A 23,182-nucleotide genomic window follows, 5' to 3' on the forward strand; every position below is an offset into this window, starting at 1 on the left:
CCCAATATAACTAACTTTTTTACAAGCTCAGGGATTGTTTTACATCCTCCCCTACTTTCTCTCTCCTTAACCCTAATCTTTTTTGCCATTTCTTTTTTTTTTTTTTTTTTTTTTTTTTTTTTTTTTTTTGGGTGCTGGGGATCAAACTCAGGGCCTTGTGCTTACAAGGCAAGCACTCTACCAACTGAGCTATCTCCCCAGCCCCTTTGCCATTTCTTAAAGACGAAATATATGGTGTTGCCAGACGCCTCCTTGCACAACCAACTGGATCTTCCTATAGGCCAGTGGCATATCTCTCCAAGCAGATTGATTCTATGGTTTGCGGGTGGCTACTATGGCTCTGGACAAAGGTGGCAGCATCTGAACTACTGAAGGAAACCCTAAAACTCATCTTGTGCCAGTCAATAACTATTCTCTACCCATCGACTCCAGGACCTCTTAAGCCATAAATATCTTCCCCTCCTGAGCCCATCAAGATTTCAAGAATTCCATCTCCTCTTCATAGAAAACCCCACCATCACTCTCTGCGCTTCCTCTTCCCTCAACCCTGCTACACTTCCTCCACTGACCCCACCTCCCTCAACAGTCAGTCATTCCTGTCCACAGGAACTGAAGGCCCTACACTCACCCCATGAGGACCTTTTTGATTACCCACTCCCCTCACCTGACTTAACCATTTTTGTAGATGGCAGTTCTGTGCTAGATCCCAAAGGACGCAGTGCTTACCACTGATCTCGTTCTGGAAGGCAGCTGCCTTCCAGATGGACAACCTCCCAGAAAGTCGAACTCTTTGCCCTCACTAGGGCCCTCATTCTACCCAAAGGCAAATAGGTTAACATTTACACAGACTCCAAAGATGTCTTCTTGATTGCTCACTCACATTTGGCTATTTGGAAGGAGCATGGGTTTCTAACCACAACGGGGTCACCAGGGGTCCATTCCTCCCTGATTTCCAAACATTTGGTGGCACTTCAGTTGCCATCCCAAGTTGCCATCATACACGACCAAGGACATCAAAATTTCTCAGACCATATACCATGGGTAACAAGAAGGCAGACTCTATAGCATGGGGCAGGGATTGGCAACAAAGTCTGCAAGAGCCCCCATTCTATTCTTATCCACTGCAATAAAACCTGAATATTCTCCACAGGAGCAGGAAGATCTAATAACTCAGGGCAGCCATCATAGGGATAACAGCTGGGTCATTTTGGGGAACCAGATGGCTCTTCCTAAGCAGCAAGCTATCAACTTGCTGATGGACATTCATAACTCTTTTCATATTGACCCCAGTCCTCTTCTGAACTTTCTCCAACCCCTCTTTTATCATCCAGGATTGAGATCTATTCTGTACTGGTTCCACTTCACTTGCTCCGGCTGCTCCACAGTATCCCTATAAGGAGGTATCAAATGCAAATTCCCAATGCACCAGATACAGGCCAACAGCCAGGTGAAGACTGGCAGGTTGACTTCACCCACATGCCTAGTCACAAAAAGCTCCTTTACTTATTTACTTTGGCTGATACTTTTTCAGGCTGATAGAAGCCTTCTTCACCTCCAGGATAACTGCAGATACCTTTGCCTCCATCCTCATCAGCAGGTCATCCACAGATTCAAACTTCCTGCATCCATCCAGTCAGACAACTGTCCTACCTTCACCTCTCAGGTTGTTCAACTAGTGTCCAAAGCCTCAATGTCACCTGGAAGCTCCACATCCCCTACTGACCCCAGTCCTCAGGTGAGGTTGAAAGGGCTTGAAAGGGCTAACAGCACCCTCAAGGATCATTTGATTAAACTTACCATTGAAGTAAACTCTCCTGGCCCAATCTCCCAACACTGGCCCTTACCTGCAGTCAGGCAGTCCCCAGAGTCCCCAAGGCCTTAGCCCTTTAGAGCTGCTCTATGGGTGCCCTTTCCTAATCAACCGAAATTTCCCAATCACCCCTCCCCCTTTGGCATTTACTTACCCTATCTCACACTCTTGCACAAGCTGTTGAGGGAGCACACACACTTCTGTAGCCCTGGACAATTCACAGCCTCATTTCCATCTGAAATACTACCTGAATCAACCTTTCTTCTATTGCAACCAGGCGATGTGATTTTGGTCTGGGAATTACATCCTCAGTCACTGCAACCTCACTGGACAGGACCTCATGTGGTTATACTTACCACCCCAACCATGGCCAAATTTCTAGGCCTCTCCTGCTGATACCAGGCCTCCTGCCTTAAAAAAGCACCCACCCCAGATACCCAGTCTTGGGCCTCCACTACTCTGGGACTCACCAAACTCAAAATATCTCACCAATTCTCTATGACTCCTCCTACTCCTACTCCTGAATCTCTCTCAGACCTCTGGCCCAGCCTACAGGTGGCGTTTCTATGTCCAGGAGACGTGGCAGCAGGATGGGACCTCCCAGTCTCAGATCAGAGTAGAGAAGGACTGTTCCCCCATAGAACATGATGGGAAGCACATCTTCCATCTCGTAGATTTTAACTTTATACATATCTCCCCTCACAGCCCCACTGCTATGGCTTGCTTTCTGTTTGACCAGACCAAAACATACTGCAGGAAGTGACCCAACACCTACAGGGGTGCCCCTACCATCAGTGAAAGGCACCTCATTGATGCTGCGAAGAACCCAGAGGGCAACTGACTGATTGGCCCAAATGGTGAATAAAACATTATTACCATCAATATCAAAGACCCCTGTCCCCCACATAGTCCTCGGGTTTGATGGCAAGCTCTACATGTGTATGGAGCCAAACTTCCCACAGCTTACCTTACAATCCTGAGGGCCTCTACTCAGGTGGCTCCACAGGTTCACAGAACCATCCAAGAACAGGAAGAAGAAATCCAATGCCAACTCAACAAGGCAGTGTTGACCCCTTCTCATGGCTTCCCCTGATACATCAAGGCCTTCAATTCTCAATTTGTCCAGGGTCAACAATAGCATGGACTGATTTCTGTACCCAAGTTTGGATCGGACCCCTGTAACAGTCATCCCTATCCATTCTCCCCTTAACTCTTCCTCAGCACCTCACAGGAACCCCTCTCCAGCTTTGGAGGGGTATCCCCTATTTCACAACTCCTCAACAAACTTTACCTGCTGCTACACTTCCTCTACCTCAGTATCTAGCTGCTGTACTGTTCAAGTCTCTTCCTCGATGTTTGCTCATCCAGGATTCTTTTCTCTGGTGCAATGGCACCATAACAAACAAATTAGATTACAATATGCCCTCCACTTTCTCTGTGCCTCAGCTTTACTTCCTCAGCTGACACTATAGAGTGAAGCTGAATCCACCTGCTTGCTCAGAATCCCATCCCTAGGGTGGGACGGGCCTTATTCTTACCAGTGGAGGTCGGGCTCTCCCGAGCCTCCTCACTCGCAGCCTCTGGGTTGGGGGCAGGAGGACTTGGTTATACAGTCACTGCCACCCAGAAGTTAGAACAGCAACTCCAAGGGCAGGAGAGGTCTCTGCTGCCTCCCTGGCATCATTACAAAGACAAATAACTCCTAATGCCCACGTTTCCTCACAAAACCATCAAGAACTAGATCTCCGGATGGCAAAGGAGGGACTTGCCTTTTCCTAAAGAAGAATGTTGTTACTATATCAATGAAACTGGGCTGGCCAAGAAAATATCGAGATCCTCAGACGTCTGAATGAAAACCTGAAGCAACAACAGTCACATGGTCCCTGGCCAGGATGGCTAGAGTCCACTCTTGTCCCCTGGCTGACCTCTGTCCTTACCCCCACATTAGTGATAAGACTCCTACTAATGATTGCTCCCTATCTTTTCAGGTCTGTGTGGAGAGCCACATGAGTGAGGTCCCCAGAGTAACATACAACCAAATGCTCTTGCACCCTTACAGTCGCCTCCTTAGGGAACACACATTCGAGCCTTCTCCCCACAATGCCGCCTATTAAGCAGGAAGTAGCCAGATGGACTCCACTGTCCTATATCACCAAAGAGACCAAAATGTTGGGAAAGTTGGAAGTGACTGAATGGGGGCAGGGCATCAGGCAGCCCGAGCACACCAAAGAGCAACCAGATTCTGACACATAAAACCTAATGGCATCTCACACCCGCCTGTCACTCACTGGTATCCCCAGACAACCCCAGAATGACATGAGTCCCAGCAGGGTCTCTGACCATACCTAGGAAGACACATGTACCCCTGACCCTACCATTACTCACTCCAGGGTAAAAAAACAGCACCCCACCTGGGACCCAGCAAGATTTCCCCATTTCTTTACCTTGGTAGACCACTGAATCTCACCTGAGAGCTCATCCCAATAATGCTTTGCTGAGATGCCTGTGGTCTGCTACCTTTCTGGTCAACATCGGATCTTACACTAACCTTCTGTGGAACATCACTTGGTCACAGGATCTTCCCCAAAATTACAGAGGCACTTGGGGTTTTCCACAGGATCTTAGTAAGAATGAGATTCTTCTTCCCTGGTGCTCATTTGAGGCTAAAGGCCTTCACTACACTCTCATTGGGGTCCAGGGCTCCACTGGATTCTACATTGTGTTGAGGGCCTTTTGCAGTGTCTGGTGTGTCTCAGGACTTTTCCATCTCATCAGTGGGGCTCATGGCTCTTCCAAGGCATCATTGGTATCAGTGCCTTCCATCAGGTGTCAGTTGGCCTCAGGACCTTTTCCAGAATTGCAGTGGGGTTCAGAGTTGTCCATAGTTTTTGATTGGGACTCAGATCTTTTGCAGTAGGCCTGTGATCTTAAGCTTTTCAAAAATGTTTTAATGGGGTTCAGGGCCTTAAGTGGGGTCTAAATATATTTTCAGAGTTTTCTACTGTGTATCATTGACTTCAGGGATTTTCAGCTGATCAGGGAGGCTAATGGCCTTTTCCAGTGATTCAGAGGAGGTCAGGGCCTTGCTCAGGGGATCAGAAGGTTTCATGGCTTCCATGTGGAGGCTTAGATCCTGGAAAAGAGATGTGGAAGCCTAGCAGGTGGAAGAAAACACAAGACAGTTGGGAGAGTAACATTCTTTACTCAGATGTCACAGTAGCCTCTCGCCAGTCCCATCTCTGCTTCATCCCCAGCCAGTTCCATTTAGCCCCCTGAGTCTTCTCCACTTGACATTTTTACATGTTGGTCAGACAAAAATGCACACTGCCATCAGGGTCCATTGTAGGTTCTTGCTCAAAAACATGTTTATGGCCTGAGTACATGCACTGAATCAGAGTTCACATTGACCACACAGGAAAAACCTAGCCCACTGGAAGCCTCAACCAGGGACCAAACTATGGAGGACCTAACTATGGAAGGGCCTATACTACTATCCACCCTTTAGAATTACATGCCTTACATTTTACACATCTGAACCTCTGAAGACTTCTGTAGTGATCCTTAGTGAGGAAGGCAGAGCTCTGAATCACAGGCCACAACACCAATACAAGCCACAACAACACACAATCAGAAAGCAGTCCCCATCACCTGGGATCATTAAACCCATTGCCATCCTCACCCACACTGAGGTGGCAGCTCAAGGCTTTCCCAACAAATCCAGTCATTCATAATCATATTCTGGATTCACCAGGGTCTCCCAGCAAACTCAGGGCACTTCAGTGCACACTCAGCTGCAGAGGTTTGGCTACACTGGCATACACGTGTGCTGGTCACAATGTTGTCGGTGAGGTCACACCATGGATGAAAGGATGCAGCAGTTACAGGCACTAGCACAGGAAATCACATCATGTGGGAGGATGCATGCCACCTGAGGCCTTGGAAGGCACAGTGACAGCCCGTGGCAGCTTAGCTGGGTGGAGATACCACACGTACACAGCTTGGTCCTGAACCTCGGCTGGATCTATGTACACCAACACCAGGGGACACATAAATGCACAGGGGGAAAATAAATGTTGCCTTATACCCTGTGTCCCATCTGCAGGGCCTAGTCATGTCACATGCACCTGGGGGAGGGTGGTTCACTAGCCATCCATGGTATCACAAGGCAATCACCCTCCAAACCTTTTCTCATGGGGCTATCAGACTACCCAACAAGGCCAGGGGACTTTGCTGTCCAGGGCCATGTATACTACAGTTTGCACCCTACTGAATGCAGTGGGAGCAGGGTAAGAACATTCTTTGCTTCCCTGATGCAGGATTAACTATGACACCCTTGTAACCATCTGAACTGCATTGGGGCTGCTGGGCAGTGCAGCAAGACCTCCAGAGGAGCTGGTCCCTCTCCAGGATGCTCATTCAGAGCTCTCACAACTACCCACAGGCACCATGCCCACCCCTTCATGGAAGGCAGGTGGACTGCAGTCCCGCGTCCTTGCTCAAGCAGGCCATTATGTCTATCAGGCCTGGGGGCTGCTCCCACCTTGAAGAGCCCTGGCTCCTTGACCCATATTTATCAGCACTGCCTGGTGCTTCCTCGGTGCATATTGCATGGGCCCTAGAATCTGTTGAAGCTCAAGGGACACAGAGTAGTAGACAAGGCATTTCTTTGTTACAGTATGCCCCCCATTTTGCTGGGAAAGGTGTCTGAGCTCCCCCTGTCCTTGTGGTAAGTGCCCAATCTCAACCACTCTTGACACACTTCCTGGGATGCACCAAAACTTGTATCCCCTGTGAGGGACTGAAAGCCACCAGGGCTGCATACACAGGTGCCAGCTGCTTCCCTATCAGGGTCGTGAACCTCTGCACCCTCCAACACTGTCACCAGAAGCTTACTGGTCTCCCCAGCTGCTCATGCACTGCCACAGACCCCCTCAAAATCCTCCTGGGTGACCTGAACATCCAGCTCAAAGGGGCAACTTGGTTGTACTACAGGCAAGGCCTGAGCTTGCTGAATTTTGTCTTAGAGCAGCTGTTGATTGGCTGCTGTCCAGTGACACCAACCCCCATCTTCACCAGGGCATGCAGGGCTGACACACTGGGCAAAGGGGGAAAACACCAAGGTCCCAACAAGACACATAAAGCAGATAAACAACATTGTAAGTTGTGGATCTGCCTAAATTTTATCAATAAAAGCCTCAGGCAAACTTTTGTCCTACTCAATGAAAACTTACCCAAGAACTCAACTGACAAGCCAGGTCCTGGCACCTTGGGTTCCTTTACTGCCCAGTCATGCATGTACAAATGGACCACTAAGGTCAAGGCTGCAAGCTTTCTATCTGCAAGACAGTCAGAGGTCAACAACACATAATCAGTGGGAGGAAACATGTACAGTGGGTGACTGAGACCACTGGGCCAAGTCACTGGCCACCAAACATGGCATAGGTTAGGCTATGCAAATAACTCTGGGGCAACACTTGAAATGTCCACTGCAGGCCTTCCCCTGTGAAGGCAGACTGCTCCTGGCTCTCCAGAAAAAGAGAAGAAAGCACTAGCCAGGTCCAGCACATAGTGCTATGTGGGCAGCTGCGAGACTGGCTCGTCCCTGAGGTCATGGCACAGGATGGGAGCTGCAGGGAAGGCAGCACTGCGTCAGCTCTCCAAGGCACCCCATCATGCTGCAGGTGTCTCAGGCTTCTCCACTGGCCCAAAGGAGACTTAGAGGAGCACCTGCTCCAACTGCAGGATGGAAGCCGATTCCTGCATGTCCCCCTGGAAGGCGGAGCTGCTTCACTCCACAGTCCTCCAGGGCTGTGGTGGGACCTGGGCCAGCTGTCTAGCATGTCCTGTCATGACCACGTTCACAACTGCCCCTCTGCTGTGGCCTGTAGACACAGCCCTGGGAGCACATCTACACCTAAGATATACTCCAGCACAAAAGGCACAGGTACTGTGTGTGCTTGTGGGGCGTGGCCTGTCCCCAGCAGTAGGGACACTGCCTTCATCTTGATTGTTGGGGCCTGTGACCATCAACATGGCATATGGGCTTGGGAACTTACCTGTTTGCCAAACCCCATGCTGCACTCAGCCCATGTCCACCAGGGCCAGTATCCTCTGCACATTGTTTGGACCAGTAGGTGGCCAGCTCCACATGTGGCCTTTAGCACCCAGCCATTCCTTCAGGGTGAGTGCCTTGGCTTGATTCCTAGTCATGATGAAGCACAGTCCCCTCACTCCTCCTAGAAGCAGCCAGGTCGCCTTTCAGTTGCACAGGTCAGGCTTCTCAGGATGCTTGTCTACCTCTGCCTCTTTCAGGTACAGCTGGTGGCATATCTGTTCCCACAGCTCAAAAAGGACCAAAGTAGCCTGGGTGCTATCTCCTGGCCATCTACCCTGCTGCCAGGAGATCAGCCCTCATTTGCATGTGATTGATTCTGATGGGCACTTTCTTTCTGTCTCACCTCCAGGACTCACTCTGTGTACCTTTTGGACGGCCATCTGCTAGGGCTTCTCCCAGGCCAGCCATCATGCTAGTAACTTCACTAAAGGGGCACCCAACATATGGGTGAACATAGCCATCAGAGACCTAAATGTGGTGCACTGAGCACACTAAAGAACAAAGTCTCTCATGCCACTAATAAATCTTCCATCATGTGGTCCCCATATATTCAGATTAAACATCAGCTGACACAGATATAAAATAATCTCAAAAAATTAGCACCAAAGAAAAAGGAAACAAATAGCAATCAATATATCAGCAAAGAAACTGGACATTTCTCAGAAGTGTTGAGTCAACAAATACATGGAAAAATGTTCCACATCTCTAGCCATTAGATACATACAAACTAAAATTACACTGAGATTTCTTCTCACTCTAGTCCAATAGCAATTATCAAGAATAGAAGCAACAATGGTGTAGGGGAGGATGCAGTGGATTGGTATACTTATATACTGCCAGTATGATTGCAAATTGATGCCACCACTCTAGAAAGGAGTATGGAGATTCTTCAGAAAACTTGGAATGAAACCACCATTTGACCTGGTTAGCCCACCACTTGGTATATAACCCAAAGGAATTAAAATCAGCATACTACAGTTGTAAGGCCTCCAAAAAGGAAACCCCAACTCTGTCCCATGGATGGACGGCAACCCCAATCAACCGCAGGAGGTGTCACTTGATGCAAACCGCAAGAGGTGTTTATTCCAGCGCGCTGGGACCCAACTCGAGGAGTCGAGTCCCTAGCAGAAAATCTTGCAGGTTTATAAAGGCAGAAACCACACATGGGGGGGGGGGTCGCACATGAAAGGGAAAAGGGGGACAAGGCTGCCGGGAAATTTCAAAGGGGGGGTCTGGGTTTGCTGATAACATACAACATGTTTCACAATGTTTTACAACAGGGCGTAGATTCTGGTCAATAGTTTCTGGTAATCATTCTGTTTGATCACTATCTGGCTATCTGGCTCAATTTACCCTTTTATTCTCTGGGGCTGTTTCTTGGAACAGCTTTAAGGGCTTTGTTCCCATTCCTGGGAGGGTGACCTTAGGGAGTTGAGATGACTGGGAGGGTGACCTTAGGGAGTTAAGATAACTGGGAGGGTGACCTCAGACAGCTTAAAAAAATGTCCATTCTTTCATTTCCCCATTTTCTTTTCTGGTAAGTTCTAATCATGGAACTTCTGTCTCTATATACTCTTCTCCAAAGCTATTTCCATGGCAGAGGGACTGGTATTGTTGCCTAAGCATTAGTACCTGTACAGCACTTATTCTTTCCCTGATGAAGGTGACTAGGTGATTTCAGGCAGGCAAGAGCCGAGGGGGCAGGCCACCAATTAGCAGCCCCTTGTTTGCAGTCCTTAATAAACAGTCCTTGATAAAGGCAGGTAAATTTGGTAATCAATGGCCTCCGGAGATCCTTGACATTCCATTCTTCCAGGGGCAGTCTCCAACTTGCAGACACAGATGACCTCATGGCTTCATTTCCTTGATTTGACCCATCCCCTATTTCTACACTAACTACCTATTCCCAATTCTGGCTTCATTCCCCCCTTTAGCTTTAGGAACCCATAACTGCTTGTTAAGGAAATGAAAAGGGACGTCGGTCATTCTGGCTGCTTCAAAGCTGAATAGGGGCAGCGAGGAGCAAGCAGTTTGGAGTTCCTTCTTTTTTAAAAAATCGGGTCAATCGAGGGGTCCCAGGAAAAAGCCTGGTTGGGGAAGAGCAGGTTGTAAAGTCATCTGGGGGTGGCTGCTTCTATGATAGAAGAACAAAAAGACATGAGTACTGAAATGAGATTAGTACAAAGTAAATGTTGCAGCATCTGAAACATGCCACTGAGTATCATGAAAATGACAGAAGTTAATCTCTCACCGGGAGGTGGAAGAACTGAGAAATTGTTCCCATAACTAGGCCTAGCAAAGGCTGGAGAGAACAAGGCCTTTATTTGGAGACTTTAACATTGTCATAGATGTCCCCAAAAAATATAGTTAAGCTACTTAATGTCATCTGATTTTGTAAAATATCCCTTTATTGGTATAACCTGTGTTTAGTAGAGATCTCTATACTTCTGTTACTTAGAAATAGATAATCATACTGGCAAACATAGATTAAGTCTACCTGGGTAGCTTAGGAAGGTCTGCAGGCCTTAAACTGACTAAAAACTTCTGACTCTGGCAGTTTCTCTTGATAGTTATCAGGCACATTTGCTGAAGAATCTTTCTCTCATTTGTAGCTTCCAGCCTTTATTCTAGTGGGCTAATACAAGTGTACATCTTAAGTTACATTTAATTATTATTTCCTTTAAATGCTCAAGAATGGCTATATTTTGGTTTTAACTGTTTTGCTGGGTATCTAAGATCAAGCTGGTCAAATTGACCTGGTTCCTGTCTTGTTAAAGAGTCAGCTGAGTTCCCACAGGAGTCACTCATACAGAACTTAAGAGGAGCTCCTTAGCTCCACCAGTGACTTTGATTAGGCAGGGTCTCTTGATGAGGTGACTTCCTTTAGAAACATCAAGGGATGTTTCCCCTTTTCCATGACCCTCCTCTGCAGCAGATGCAGTGGATAATTTTTCATCCTCTAGTCTCAACAATCTCCTTGATCAGGAAGTTGTGTGACCCAGAGTTGCAACGCTCCTTAGAGAAGTTCTCTTATTCCCTGGGTTCAGGCTAACGTTGAGGGCAAGACCCAAATATGGACTTTTCTTGACCTCTGTATTTAACTCCAATTTCTAAGTTTGATCTCAATTATCCAGCAAGCCAGTGTCACCAGTCATAAATTAAGAGTAATGGGCTTTAACTTTAATGTCCATAACTTTACAGTTATTTACCCTTTTATCTAACTGGAGTCTGCATTAGTACGGGAAGTTACCATTATCTATTCTATAGGTGATGGCTTATTATCACAAGTTACCTAGGTTGTGTGTTCTTGGAGCAGCTACTTCTGCAAAACATTAACAGGTAACAGTTTTACAAAATGAAATTAGCAAGAGTAAAAATATATTCAGCTTGTATAATAGCTATCTTGAATTTTGATTGAGAACTACATTCTATCCCCTATTTGAGATCACAGTACTTTTACAACAAGAACCAATCTTTTGACTATAACTTTAAATAAGCTGAAGTCTGACTTATTTTGGAGTCACTTTAACATGCAGTAAGGTGGGAGGCAGAGCCTTATCTCAGGTAAGGTGTAGCTCTTTACAGATCTTAAGTGTTCTAATTCTGATGTTGATCTTTGCTTCTTCCTTAAATATCATTAAGTAGTTTACATATACTGTTTCCTGAGTCTATATAAACTTTATAATTAACACAATTTAACATAGTATCTAAAACATGAATCAAAGAAAGGCTGAGAGAGCTTTTAACTTTCCTTTTGTGATTAAATGGCAAAATGTTTTCATGTTTCTTTCATGTTTCACAATATTAACCTTTAAACAAATCAGACTCTAATGTTTAGAAATACATTTACATTTGAAATTCTTTATCCCAGTGTAAAAAGTAACAAATTTTACACATACCCTATTGATAGCAGGTCCTATAATAGAACATTAAATGATAGAAATAAATCCCCAATTAAAATTTACTCTTTATAAGTTTAAGATTACCATTACAGACAAGTTTAATCTGGAGGATAGCAGAGCTTAATAAATTCCTTGCTTTAAAAACTTGTGGTCCTGAAAAATATGAACACATTTAATATACAACTAGTGACCATTTCACAAATACCTTGACACTTTTATCTTACCAAATTGAGTTTTTAAAGAGAAATGTATACTCTGTAACAAAGTACAATACTCTATAATAGTTGTTTAACCATAATTGTATACACCCCAATTTTTAAGACTAATTGTTCTAAAGAATAAAACTTAATAGACACAAAGTTAAGAGTAAATTAGTGTTTCAAATCCTTGTCATTTTACCATGTCATTCTACCATAGAGATTAAACTTTGGTTTATATCAGAACATTAGTATTTCACCTTAGGAAAAACCTTCAATAGTTTTAGCTGTCTCACATACATATAACCAACTTAGTTACACACAAACTTGTTGAAACTTGCCCTTTACTTACACAGACGTTCTTAGCACTTACTTAGACCCTCATGTATTTCATCACACAAGCACTTTCTTACCCAGAAACATTTCCTTTTTCCTTTTACTAAATATATTTCCATACCCAGAACCTTTTATTTTCTCTTTCTTATTTGTTGACCCCTTTTTGTTCACATTCTGAAACAACTCTTATGAAATTTCTGAATTTAGATAAATTACTCTATTTTAATAAGATTAAATATTCTGTTGTTTATAGTACTCTAATTGAAACACAGTTGAAACTTTTGGGACCCTTTGTATATAGAATTGCACTTGTTAGGACATAACTCTTAGTAACCTTGTTTTTAGTTTAGTGATGACACAAAGCAAGTTTAAATCCTTTTATTTACCAACCTATGAAAACACCAATAATGTTTAAGTATGATACCCCATGGAATTTAAGGAGTTAAAAGTACTCGATGTTATTTAACAATTAGCATTTTAACTTTGTAAATTAATCAGATGTCTCTAAAAACACATTAGAGTAATCCCATACATGTTAACTCTAATTCACTTATTCTGTAAAAAACCAAGATATCAGACAAGTGTCCTGAACAGTATTTGCTGTCTCTTTCCTGTTGAAGAAAAGTCCTAGAAACAATTGATACTAGACACTTTATTAACATCAATATTTTATTAGCTTGACCACCTAGAGACTTGTGAGTTATTTTCAAAGACATTTTACTTTTATTAGTTTACCCAATTTGAACCTTTTTAAATCACGTGAATTAAAAGTATCTGGATCCATTTTTAAATCTTAATTTTAGGAGTGCTCAGTTTTGATACAGACAAAACATGACATCAGACAGCGCAACATACAAATAACACAAAATCAAGCCCTTGTAACTTTATAGGTGAATCTCCATTGCAATGTAACAGATATTCAAAAACTCTAGTTGAATAAAAAATAGAACTGATCAAAAAATCATGAGCTCAAAAAAAACATATAATTAAAAATATAGCATTTAGTTTGCTGGAGTTTTAAAGACTCTTTTTACCTTTTCTTTCCCTGGGTTTGAGACTGGTCTCCTACTGAGCCTTTAGGCTTCTTTTATTTATATTTCAATGCAAGCCTGGACTGAGATCTGGAAGGATCTAACAGGTTTTAACAGAAACTCTGTGTCTAAGGCATTTTAGCCATCTCATCAGGACAGGTTGGATGTTAAAATTATGAGACCTTATTTCTCATTACTTTTGAGACTGAAGCTACTTTGCTAAGTTACCCTTCAGGGCTGTCGGGAGGGGGAGTCCAGAGAAGAAACCTTTGGGGTCCACCCGAGAGTAGCCCGGGCCGAGAACCCCACAGTTGTTCCAACCCTTCCTCCACCTCCGCCACAAACACACAACAGAACCAGAACCAGATACAGACGGGCGCCAATCTCTGATCCACCAATTGAACCCCATCAGCGCCCTTACCGACTACCAGGAGACTACCAGGTGTCCCTGGCTCTCCTTCCACCCTTAGGGCGTCCCCCAGGGCTGCAACCTGTGGCCCCCCAGGCACGTCCACCGACCACTGTTCAGCCACTCTCACGAGTCACCGAACGGCTGCCACCGAAACCAAAAGCGCGCTCACAGAACCAGACCAACTAACAAAACACAAGACAAAGACAGACAACTTCGGGGTACCCCTTCTTACCTCCAAGGTCGACTCCCCGGATGAGTGGGGGCCATCTTATCCCGGACGAGCCCCCAAATGTAAGGCCCCCAAAAAGGAAACCCCAACTCTGTCCCATGGATGGACGGCAACCCCAATCAACCGCAGGAGGCGTCACTTGATGCAAACCGCAAGAGGTGTTTATTCCAGCCCGCTGGGACCCACTCCAGGAGTCGAGTCCCTGGCAGAAAATCTTGTAGGTTTATAAAGGCAGAAACCACACATCGGGAGGGATCGCACATGAAAGGGAAAAGGGGGACAAAGCTGCCGGGAAATTTCAAAGGGGGTCTGGGTTTGATGATAACATACAACATGTTTCACAATGTTTTACAACAGGGCGTAGATTCTGGTCAATAGTTTCTGGTAATCATACTGTTTGAGCACTATCTGGCTATCTGGCTCAATTTACCCTTTTATTCTCTGTTTGGGGCTGTTTCTTGGAACAGCTTTAAGGGCTTTGTTCCCATTCCTGGGAGGGTGACCTTAGGGAGTTGAGATGACTGGGAGGGTGACCTTAGGGAGTTAAGATAACTGGGAGGGTGACCTCAGACAGCTTAAAAAAATGTCCATTCTTTCACAGTGACATGGCCACATCAATGCACCCTACATGTCTTCAGTTACTGCTCAGTTAATCCCTATCTGGGGAGTAATTCACTGACTTGGTTAAGACTGTAATAAACCAGTCATTTAGCCTCTGAATATTCTTGCATTGTCTCATTCATGAGCTTTTGGGGGATATCTAATGTCTAAACCACAACAGGCTCAGGGCTCTTGTGGGAAAAAGACTCATAAAGAAACAGCACTAAGGGAGGAGAACTCCAAATAAATTATTTTACACCAGGGGTCCAGAGAAAAACCAAACTCCAAATTCTAGGCACCCATCCACAGTTTCTCACAATATTTATAGGTTATGTGTGATTGGCTGGCAGATTTGCCTCCTTGGAAATATTATAGGCCACTCTATATGGGCAATGACCAAACAGACTGACTCCATGTTATATAGTACATGATTTCTCCCATGGAAATGCCCTGCCTCTGTACCCATCATGAGTTACTTACTGTGACAAGTTTAGCAATACAAAATGACAATTCTTATGTAATAAAAAATTGCTCTCTTTTGATTCCTATTGGTCCTAAACAATGCACCATGTGAACGGTGATTGTGTGGATGTTAGTAACCATTCTTTAGTTTGTACCTAGGTGAGGGTCATTTTTACCCACTTCCCCCTCTGTTGATGATCTCATGATGTTAGCTTGTAATTTCAAATCTTAGCAACAGACACTTATGATTGATGTGATTTGGGGTATAAGAACCCTACAACCCTATGTTTGGGGCTGTTCTCCCAATAACCATTTTTAGGACATTTTGCGAGTCAGTCAGCCAGCTTAATAAAGACTTTCAAATTGGACTTCTCAGTGGCAATCAATCTATTCTTAAGTCACAGTCCATAACATTATGTAGTGTCCTAAATTTCTAGTCTACTGGATATATGGTTCTGCAAGGGCTCTAGTAGGAAGTATGTTTACAGCAGCAGACTGCAGGAAGGGGAAGAACTTGCTCCTCTTACAAGGCCTTCAGGAAATCTCCAGCCTTGGGCCCTGAGCCCCTACAGGTACATTTACACTTCAAAGGGGAGAAGTCAGACTCCCAGGTAAAGTTATCTACAATCCAGAAGATAGGGGCCCAAGGCCAATCAGACTTCCTGGGAAAAGGCTGAGAGAGGGGAGGAGAACTGACCCCTTCCCCAGGGATAGGTGTCTTACCATAACATTTCTACAATCTTATTTCACAACCAGCCCTGGGTTTGCAATCACACTAATCCCAGAGTCTCTAAGAGGTTCAGTGGTATTACCAGAGAATAAGTGAGGCTCAGAATCGTCCCTCAGAGCCCATGAGGTTCAGGGCCTCCATGAGGGTCTCAGTGAATCCCAGGACCTTGCCCAGGTGCTCAGTGAAGTTCAGCCACTGGCAGGGTCACAGTGGTGATCAGTGCTTTGTCCAGTGCCTTAGTGAGGTTCAGGGCCCTTTCAAGGATCTCAGTGGGCTCAGGCCTCTCTCCATGGTATCAGTGGTATCATGTTTTGATAATCCCATGTTGCCAGACTGGAAATGATGAATTGAAGACTCCACATGGGGAGGGGTCTGAGCAGCAGCTCAGAGTTATCCTACCAGAAAAAATGGCAAGAGACAAATCAAGTTCACTTAGGCAGGAGTTTAAGAAGATTTGTAAGGTGTCAAATTCACTCAGAACAAACATGTGACTCTGACAGAGCTTTTTGTGATATTTATCAGGCGTCCTGCATAAAAACACTTCCTTTATTGTTTAAAAATGTTTATTATATTTGTTCTAATTGATTGTACATGACAGTAAAATGCAACTATATATCTTGATAGGTTATACATAAACAGTGTAATCTCTAATTTTTCTGATTATACATGTTGCAGGTCATGCAGTCATGCATGTACATGTGCTGATAATGTCTGTTTCACTCTACTATCATTCCTTCCTCCACACCCCTTCCCCCTGCTTCACTCCTCTCTACCTATTATAAAGTAACTCTATTCTTCCCTATCCTCCCCCACCTTATTGTGAAATAACTTTGGCATATTAAAAAATATTTTGGCATATTGTGTTTTGGGTTTGGCTAATTTCACTTAGCATGATATATTCTAACTCCATCCATTTACCAGCAAATGCCAGAATTTCATTCTTCTTTAAAAATGAGTAATATTGCATTATATAATTGTACTTGCTTCTGGGAGAATTGACAGAAAAGTACATCTCAATTAACAATAAAAGAACCATTGTCCTATCTTTTAAATGCCCATGTGTGGTGTGATTTGGGTATATTTCTTGCCAGGTGTTTTAAAATCAAGTTCATCAAAATTGAACTTTTTCCTCTCTAGTATTAGAGTCAGCTGAGATATATCAGGGATCAATCTTGGTACTCATGAGAAGCCTTTTTGGCTCCTTTAGCTTTTCCTCTAGAAGTTGTGCCATCTGCCAGGATGGATCAAGGTCTTGCTGATCCATTGTGGCTCTCCTTGGCTTCCCTTTCTGGCCCCAGGTGGTTTGCCATTATCCACTCCAGTAACCCTGCTCTTTTCAGAGTGTGCACAGGTTCACTTCCTGTTCTCTAGGGTACTCTCAACACCCCTGATCAACACCCCTGGTCAGGTGACTCCCCAGAGTTGCAGGACTCTCAAAGGTGTCCTGTTGTTCCCTGAATCCTGGATGACCTTAGAGGACAAGGATCAAATATTGGTAACTTTTTCCTTGTCCCTTTTACTTACTTGTCTTTTGTTCTCCACATTTTGACTTTAAACATCTAGCAGGTCAGTTTTGCCAGTATTGAATTCAGAGTCCTGGGTTTTAACTTCAATGTCTAGAATTAATTGGGGTCTGTATTAGATTTGGAAGTCAGAATTACATCCTATCTGTTCCATAGGTGATAGATTATTGTCTCAAATTAAGTCAGGTTGTTCTGTTACAAGGAGTACTTCTTCAAAACACTAACAAGCACAAAGAATGGACTAAGAGATACAAGTAGAGGAAAAAGTGAGGCTTTCCATAAAGATGGTCTTGAAAGACTGGGCACCTATTTTTCAGGAACACACAGATTGGGTTCAACCTGCATTTTATGTCCTAAAGCACAAGAGCCCTCCTCAGGTTCCTCATTGGCTGAGTACTATGGGGTGTACAATCTTCTAGAATGTGACCTAGGTTTACTGGCTCCTATTTGGTTATTTAAAGAAATAAAAATTATGTGTCCCCACATCCATTTGTTTACTTGTGGTTGGAAAGTCTCCTGCATTGAGTGCATTGTGACACTCTTATTACAAATACATTTATGAAGTTCAATTCCATTTAGGTAAAAATAAATTTACCCACTTCTAATTACTGTTACCCTTGAAATCCAAGATAACAAACAAGTCTAGTTAATACTTTAAGTCCATCATTCCTGTCAAAGAAAAATACTTAGGTGCAGTGGACATTGCATCTTATATAACTTATAGATTGATTTGTGACCTAGAAATATGTAGGTTAGTATGTTGAAGATATCTTTACTCCTAACCAATTTAACTTATGTCAACTGAAAGGCATTTTGATCCATTTGGGTGACTGTTTACATAGTTTATAAATGTTCATTTATCTATTTCTAATTTTCACACCATATAAACAATAGAGGCACAAGCATATATGGAGACAACAGATATAGGCACAGATAAAGTTAGAACAGATAGGAAACAAGAATTTTGTAACTATTTTCTGAGTTTTAAATTTCTACAGGTAGGGGGCAAAGTAACTATTAGGTTTATTGCTTTAGAAATTAAAATAGAGTCTGTCACAGATTTTTACAGTATGACTCAGACCTGGGAAGGGCCTGTGCTTTCATTTTCCTTCCCTGTATCTTGGCCTATAATTGTTCCTGGGGATTCCTTGTACACCCCAAACTGCCTGAGCACTCAATGAGTGCTAAAAACACAATAGCATTTTATCAACTTTGGTATATTTTTCTCTTTTGTCCTAAGACTCTCTTTCCAACATTTTAATGTAAGGCCCCAAGGACTATCTGGGGAAATTTCAGTGTATTTTCCCCTGCTGGCCTCCCTTTTTCTAGAGGTTTTTTTTCCATTACAGGCTCAAATTTCCCACTGGTGGTCTCTTGCCCCCACACACCAACCCAAACTCTGGCTGTGGGCTCATGTTTATGAAAAGGGGTTCAACTGCCCTTTTGGGAGGTTTCTCACACTCACATCTCAATCACACTCACACAGCCTCCAAGATGTCCTGATCCCAAGGAAGAACTTTTTTCTTGAGAACAGACTTTTCTACCTCATCTGTTTGTGGAGCTTCCTGGGTGCTGCTGCACTTACCAGGATTTGCTCTCTCTCTCTGTTGCTGATCACCTTTTGATTTGGGACCTGTTTATAGTCCCAGGTATCATAGGTATCATCCCACAACCCGAGTCCACGACAAAAAGGCAGTGGGATGCTTCTCCTCTAAAAAGAAGTCCCCATGAGCCCCTAGGTGATGAATGAATCCCCAGGTTGGATGGCAACATTTTAGAGATATCAGGGTGCCTCATGGAATCAAGCATGTTCTCAGAAGTAGCTTGGCAAGGCAAACTTTACTTATGCAGAAAGGTGGGCTACCAAAGTCTGCAAGCAAGCACACGTTGACAGGCAGTCTGCCTATTTTTATCCCCAATGCACAACTGTCCCCTTCTATAATAGGAGGAGTTTGGGGTTACAATTATATGAATGGCTAATGTTAAAACTGGGGAAAAAGCCAGACTTGGTGACACATGACTAATCCCAGTGGCTCAGAAGGCTGAGGCATGAGGATCACAAGTTCAAAGCCAGCCGCATCCAATGTGAGGTGCTAAGCAACTCTGTGAGATCCTGTTCCTGAATTAAATACAGAGTAGGACTGGGGATGTGGCTCAATGGTCGAGTGCCACTCAGATCATTTCCCAGCACAAACAAAAATTGGGGAGGGCAACAGAGGGGCTATAGTTAAAATGGCTGTGCTTGGATACATGTTGGGAACCTCAAAATAAATAATATGGAGTCTTATATCCCAGATAAGACTAAATACTATATTTCATATACTCAGTGTCATTTTTGAGGTCACAGTGGTGCTCAGGGCCTTCCACAGGGTCTCAGTGTGGATCATTTCCTTGCCCAGGGTCTCAGTGTTACTCAGATCATTCCCAGAATCGCAGTAGCTTTGGGGGTCTTCTCCAGTATGTACGCAGAACTCTGGGTCTTCCACAGATCATAGTGAATCCAGAATTAAGGACAGGTAGTTAGTGTAGAAATAGGAATTTGGGTCAATTCGAGGAAATGAAGCCATGAAGCCATCTGCCTCTGGAAGTTGGAGACTGCCCCTGGAAGAATGGAATGTCAAGGATCTTCGGAGCCCTTTGATTACCAAACTTACCTGCCTTTATCAAGGACTTCAAGCAAGGAGCTGCTAATTAATGCCCCCTGAGCCCTTGCCTGCCTGAATCACCTTGGCCCTCCCCTGCCCATGGCTTCTCACTTAATGCAAAATCAGGCCTAGTCACGTAGGCAGGAAGGAGAGATAAGGGGGGAGAGAACTGGAGGACAAAAGAGACTTTAACCTATAAAAGATGGAGGGTGCGCTCACTTCTTGGGACTTTTAGAACATCAGCCATGGCCCCCTTCTTCCTGCTGGGAGAAGTCTGTATTATTACCTTTAAATAAAACCTGCTTAATCTGCTTGCCGTGGCTGCTTCTCTAGTGTTCAATCTTTAGCATTAGAAGGAGCAGAACTCGTCACCGGTAAACGGCGGTATCAGATTTGGAGGTCCCACCGAGATTTACGCCAAGGTAAGTAAGCTTCTCTCTCCACACACCCCACATCTGTTTGAGGTGCATCTTTCTGTCTCTTTATTTTTAGAGGGCAAAATGGGCACCCGTAGGCTACTTAAATGCAGTTAGTGCAGCCACCATTCTTAAGATTCGGGTGAAAGGTTTCCTGGCCCAGGCAAATTTCCAATCACCTGCTCTGTAGGCATGTTGGACTCTGCTGAAGACATTTCCTACTTTTCTGTCCAGGCCTGGAGCGCAATTGCCGCCAGTACACAGTGTCCCTAGTCCTGATCTGCCCAGGATGCGTGGAGGTGGAGGAAGGGTTGGAACAACTGCGGGGTTCTCGGCCCAGGCTACTCTCAGGTGGACCCCAAAGGTTCCTTCTCTGGACTCCCCCTCTAGACAGCCCTGAGGGGTATCCAGAGTGATCGGTAGACATGGCTGAGGGAAAAGTGACTGAGGGAAAGCGACAATTACCTTTGCCTCCATATGGACCGCACAGTGCACAACACTCCCGCACATCCAGTCCCTCCTGGATGCTCCCCTTCCCTTGCTGGTCAGACACTAGGAATTCAAGCTGTAGGATTAAGGCCTGGGATGATTAGTATGAAAATGCCCAGGTTCCCTTTGTTCGCATAGTTAGCCTTCACTAGTCTAGACACTATAGTCTCCCCATTACTGTTCCAGTGCTTAAATGTGCTCATGGTGTTCTTTAAGCTGCAAGAGGGAGGCATTTAAAAACCCTTCCCGTGAGATCCTCCAAGCAAAGGGCGTTAAACGCCTAACAACCAATAGATGTCCCCTCACCCTCTGGAGATTCCTTTAGTCTACAGGGCAAAAAGATAGACAAAAGTCACACTTTTTACTCTTGTCATCGTTTTCATAATTAAGAGTTTATAGTGGCAGGAGGAAAGCAGTAATGCCCTGAAGTCTGAATCCTCCCAGGGTCTCTATCACAGGGCAAACTAGGACCCTAGCACTTTGCCGAAGAAGGCCAGAAATAACTTTGGCAATCCAGGTAGTGAGAGATGGGTTTTTCTGGACGATAAGGAAGCTCAAAGTTAGGGAGACATCCCTAATAACTCAGAAGGGAGCTTCTCTCTCAACAGTATTGCCAGGTTCACCACTAGCCTGCATACTGCTAAATTGCAAATGATCAAGAAAAGTGCCTTTCATATGTTACCATGCTTGCCATCAATAATCTCTACCATGAGAGTGAAGCCAGAATTGGGGACAGGTAGTTAGTGTAGAAATAGGAAATCAGGTCAGATCAAGGAAATGGAGGCCATAAAGCCATCTGCCTCTGGAAGTTGGAGACTGTCCCTGGAAGAATGGAATGTCAAGGATCTCTGGAGTCCATTAATTGCCAAATTTACCTGCCTTTTTCAAGGACTGCAAACAAGGGGCAGCTAATTGGTGCCCCCTGGGCCCTTATCTGCCTGAATCACCCTGGCCCTCCCCCTGCCCATGGCTTCTCACTTAATGCAAAACCAGACCTAGTCATATAGGCAGGAAGAAAAGAGATAAGGGGGAAAGAATGGGAGAATAAAACCCATAAAAAGGACAAGATTTGCTCATCCCATGGATTCCGCCTTTGGGTCCCCTTCTTCCACCCGGGAGAAGTCTGCTTTTACTTTTCTTTAATAAAGCTGCATTTCCACTCTACACTTGCCTCTGCACGCTTCTCCGGCGTTATACTTCAACACCTGAGGAAGCAGGGATCGTCACCGGTAAAGAGCGGTATCAAGAGGAGAAAGCCTTGAGGAATCGCCCACTAAGGGAGGAAAATCGAGGGGACCCTCCCAACTTAAGACAGACAAAAATAAATTTAAAGAGGCTTTTGGAGGATCCTAATAAATATTGAGATATTTCAAAACTTATGCCAGGTATTTGACTTCACCTGGAAAATTATGCTATTAACCATCTAGAGCACAGGCAGTTCCCAGAAACCATCCTAACTGGGATTCGAATAATGAGTAAGATGCCTAAAAAAGCTATTCTGCAGCCTTCAGGAAAGTCCTGCTACTTTCAAGGAGAGACTTAGGAAAGCAAGTTTCTGAATCCTGAATCCATAAAGGGCCACCTACTTTTAAGGTACACATTTATCATTTAGTCATCCCCAAATATTTAGAGGAAATTACAAAAATTGGCATGTGGCCCTGATCAATCCTCAGATGACCTTCTCGAGCTTGCATCTTCCATTTTTATAGACATCAAAAAGAAAGAAAAGGGAACATATAGGCAAGAAAAACGACTTATTAAAGATTAGTCAAACTGATAGAAACGTTTAATGCCTTGCAATAGCCCATTCATTTCACCCATTTTAGGAGTTAAAAAGCAAACTGCCTAGTCCAAAACTTTAGAATAATGAAGCAGTAATTTCCCCCACCCTGTAGTTCTTAATCCATACACTTTTATCTAGGATTCCAACTGCTGCTTGGTTTACTAAGTTAGATTTAAAAGATGACTTTTTTCTGTCTATGCTAGACTCTGAATGGCAATTTCTGTTTGCCTTTGAGGAACCAGATACTGTATCTCAACTAACCTAGACAGTGTTGCCTCAGGATTTAGATGACCCTCACCTGTTCCAGACAAACCTTAGCTAAGGACTTAACAAAATTCAGAGATAAAAGATCTGTGATTGTTCTCCAGTAAGTAAAGGACATCCTTTATGTGCCTCCACCCAGGAGGAATGTCAAAAGGCCATTGCAGAACTCCTAAACTTCTTAGCTAATAGGAATTAAAGAATCTCAAAAAATAAAGCTTAATTATGTCATCAACAGGTT

The 23,182-nt window shown here is 44.2% G+C and overlaps 1 long non-coding RNA gene across 1 annotated transcript in view; it reads left to right on the forward strand.

Annotated features, from left to right (window-relative positions):
- The window catches only part of LOC306640618, a 395,158-nt gene that overhangs the window by 86,546 nt on the left and 285,430 nt on the right, over positions 1-23,182 (forward strand). The gene's annotated exons all lie outside the window — the stretch shown is intronic.

The sequence above is a fragment of the Sciurus vulgaris genome, assembly GCF_902686455.1.
Source record: "Sciurus vulgaris genome assembly, chromosome: 11".
NCBI lineage: Eukaryota > Metazoa > Chordata > Mammalia > Rodentia > Sciuridae > Sciurus > Sciurus vulgaris.